Consider the following 3,856-nt stretch of genomic DNA (forward strand, 5'->3'; position numbering starts at 1 on the left):
TTTTTTTTATTAATCTGGGGGAAGAATAAAGAATACATTTCAGGCTAGTGGTCAAACCCACTACTGCTCGCACATCAGACATAGTATATAACCACCATACCACCCACAGGTTTCATTGTTCAGATGACACTTGGTCATTTGGTTAGATGACAATTCAATATATTTTTGTCCAGAAGATGTCACCACACTGAATTGTGTCAAATGCCTCGTAGCACGGAACCATCTCAACACATTTGCTTCAGCGGTACAGAAAGCAGCGGTGAAGCAGTGTCGTCTGTCGTGACTCACCACACTGATTCGTGGCAAATGCTTCATAACACTGAATGAACCATTTCGACACGTTGCTTGATATATATTTACTGCTTCAGAAAGCTAAGGTTTCTCCATCACTAGTACGACCCTAATTTCCAAATGTTCCACGTGACGTTGAGACGTGTTTGATGCACGAATTCTTCTTTGTTTGTATGTTTGTTTTCTTTTGATGCACGAGTTCTTTAGAGCGTCATCCTCCAGCCTTTGTGTCGTTGGACGTGCGTGCGTGCGTGCGTGACGTAGTCAAGCTTGTGTGTCTGTCACAGAGCGAAAGAGGCTTGCGTCGTATTAAATTCTCCTCTGAAGTTTATCTGGCTGATCTTCTATCTGGACCTGAGAGATGAAGAAGGCACAATCGCTCCTTTTCCAAGCGTTGACCGTGCTTGGCATTTGGGCTTCGCTTGGTGAGTTCACGTTTTTATTTGACTTCAAGGTGCCTCACTGCAAACGTTGTTGGGACTGGATTTGTTTCTTCAGATCATTAGGGGATCAATATAAAAGGGCATTTTATTGGCCCCACCTCGGGGAAATGTATACTTGTCAGATTACTAGACATATTAAGCAAACTGTCAGTCTCATTTGAAACAATGGAAACAATACGTTATACATCCGCGGTTTTGAGACACTTTCTGATCCGACTGTGAACTTTTGAAAAAAGGGTGTAGTAAAGCCTATTTAAAACTAACGACTGACTTTAAGCATTGATATGCCACTCATTTAACTCACTGACCGCCACTGACTGAAAACCTGAAACATTCACTTCGGTTTGCCTTGGAAGGCTGCAAATGGATTGGACGTCTAGCACCGTCATTGGCACAGAAACGTGAGAATCCATAGCCAGTCCTCCCAGTTAAGAATAAGCGCACTTCTGTTGTTGTCAGTAGTAAGCTAAACGAACCAAAATTATACATTAATACAAATGTATATATATAACTATTTTAAAACTATTAAAATTATTATGAATTAAAAAAAAATAACACTAAATATTACTATTAAATTGTATAATAATAATTTTAATTTAATAATAATAAATTTAATAAATTCATAATAATTTATTTTTTAATTTAATTTTATAGTATTATATAATACTATATTATTATTAGTAGTAGTATTACTAAATATAATAACACTAAATATATAATACTAAGTATTGACTAATGGCAGTTAAATACTCTTGTAGTTTAGTTTTGGTTAGTTTTAGTTTTACACTAAAGGGTCATAGTATTTACCTATGATATAAATAAATATCTACTTTTTTTAATTCCATTATAATCTTAATGATTTTTTAATCAATAAATTATCAATAAACCCAATAGATTTGTATTAATGTATAATTGTATTTTTTCATATATAAATAAAATTAACATTAAAAAATAAAAAATAAATACATATATGTTACAGTTCTACATGGACTGAGGTTTTCAATGCAACGCTTCACATTCCAGGTGTTTTGTTTCACATTGCGAGATGGATAATTTTGTATGTGGTGCTTGTGTGTGTGTTTTGTCATAATGTATCAAACGTAGGAAGAGAATGTCCAAAAGACATGTGCTTCAACACAACAGAAAACTTAGCTCCAAAACCATTGTCTGTGATCTCAATTGATCTGGATCATGAATACATATAGGTTGAGGTGCTGGAGGGGGAGGGATAATTGAACTTTTAATGACCGAAGGGAAAACAAACAACAACAAAAAACCTGCAGTTGAACACAATCTTGATGACTTTTACAATTGTTGTTACAATATGATTAACACCCCCCACCAACACAAACCTATATAAAGACAAACCGAACACTTTAAAATGCAACTTTTTTTCACCTCGACCTATAACCTTACTCACCTTGTCTTCACTGATGCAAAAGCATCTATTGCACTTTCATATGACAGTTGTTTTGGAAGGGCACTTCTTTCCTGGACTTGGTGGGCTTGGACTTGGTGCTGATGTGGATAAGTTCGCTGTAAAATGACACATTTCAAAGGTAAAGCGTTGGTCAACAACATGTCACTTGTATTCTGCTTGCCTTTAGCCAAAGCATCGAAAGCGTTACTCTTTGCACATCCTAAGTGTGTGTGGGTGTGTGCGTGCGTGTGCGTGTGTGTGTTTCAGACAACCCTATGCTGAGAGCTACAAACTCTTTTGTGAACAAGTGATCCGTCAAAGGATTATCGTTGACAAAGAAGTGCTCAGAATGGACAAGCCAAGAAGGTTGTTCGTGAACATCGTGAAGAACCATGAGGATCTTGATGCTTCAGACTACAGGTAATTTATAAATATTCATACTAAAAAGTATTTTTTTTTTTTTTTTATTTAGTCTCTGAAAAAAAGCCTTGAGAGAACGTTTCATTTTGTTCTCTTTGGTGTATTTGTGTGAATGAGAAATATAAGCGCAAGAGTGAATGTATTATGTGGGTGTGTGTGATGTGAATATGTGTGTCTTGTGCTCATCTTTCCCTTTAACTTTGTTTCAGGCGGGATATGCTGAAAAGAAGATTGAAGTGTGATTTCCCCCAATTAGTTTTTTATGGGGAGAGATTTGTCTCAAAAATATTCTCACAAATGCTTTCGCGATTCACACATATCTTTTGTAGATGCACAAATATATCAGAGATTTTCACATGTATTTTCGAGATCCACAAATATATCCATGAGTTTCACATGTGTTTTTGTAATTCACAAGTATATCCTCGAAATTCACATGTGTTTTTTTTATGTAGTGCGTGCACTCATCATGAATTATTGTTTGTAAGCATTCGAATTGTATATGGGAATCAGCGGCCGCGTGCATTTATTTTTGAGACAAACATAACAAGAAACGGTCAAATTTTCTCACACAAGCGCATTCGCGATTCACACATGTGTTTTTCGAATTCACAAATACATCCGCGATTCTCACAAATACATTAGTGATTTTCACACGTGTTTTTCAGATCCACAAATACGTCCGCGTTTTCCTCGTGTGTTTTTTAAATCCACAAATACTTCCGCAAATGTCGCATGTTTTTTTAATGATGTGCGCGCAATTATCATGACTTGACATTTTTTAAGCATTCAGTTTTGCTTGTGAATTGCTGGAGCTGTGTTTTTTTTTTTTTTTTTTTTTTTTTTAAACAGCGAACACGCGCATTTCTTTTTGAGACAAACGTCACTCGATGTTTCACCAAGATTTTCTCACACACAGTAAACCAAGAATTTTCACGTGTCTCAAATAACCTCCGCCTCAGTCCGATAGGCGGCAGTATTGAGCGCATAGAAAGGTCAAAAGTGCCCATCAACACAGATGGCAAATGGTGTTCTACTTATGTAGCGCTTTTCCACCTTTCAAGGCGCTCAAAGCGCTTTACACTACATCGCCATCTACATACAGGTGACGCAGCACCAGGAGCAATGTGGGGTTCAGTATCTTGCTCAAGGATACTTAGGCGAGTTCATCAGGGCAGAGAATTGCACAACCTCTGGGTTGGGGGACAACTACTCTACCGCAGAGCCACGCCATCCCCATCCCCATCCCCAGGTCACATACGGACACCTAGCGGGTGACATT

General features: G+C 37.2%; 1 long non-coding RNA gene across 7 annotated transcripts in view; it reads left to right on the forward strand.

Moving 5' to 3' along the window:
• Nucleotides 1-232: 232 nt before the first annotated feature.
• Nucleotides 233-3,856, forward strand: part of LOC130911491 (uncharacterized) — a 9,999-nt gene continuing 6,375 nt past the window's right edge. The window contains exons 1-4 of one of the 7 annotated variants that reach the window (XR_009062198.1): nucleotides 236-716; nucleotides 2,177-2,293; nucleotides 2,422-2,574; nucleotides 2,784-3,856. The exon at nucleotides 2,784-3,856 is cut by the window's right edge and continues 2,540 nt beyond it. This is a non-coding gene — a long non-coding RNA (uncharacterized LOC130911491). Of the gene's footprint in view, nucleotides 2,294-2,421; nucleotides 2,575-2,783 lie in introns of all 7 variants that reach the window. The other 6 variants (XR_009062196.1, XR_009062200.1, XR_009062201.1 and 3 more) reach the window with 6 other exon arrangements.

This window comes from Corythoichthys intestinalis, unplaced genomic scaffold (genome assembly GCF_030265065.1).
Source record: "Corythoichthys intestinalis isolate RoL2023-P3 unplaced genomic scaffold, ASM3026506v1 HiC_scaffold_51, whole genome shotgun sequence".
Taxonomy (NCBI): Eukaryota; Metazoa; Chordata; class Actinopteri; order Syngnathiformes; family Syngnathidae; genus Corythoichthys; species Corythoichthys intestinalis.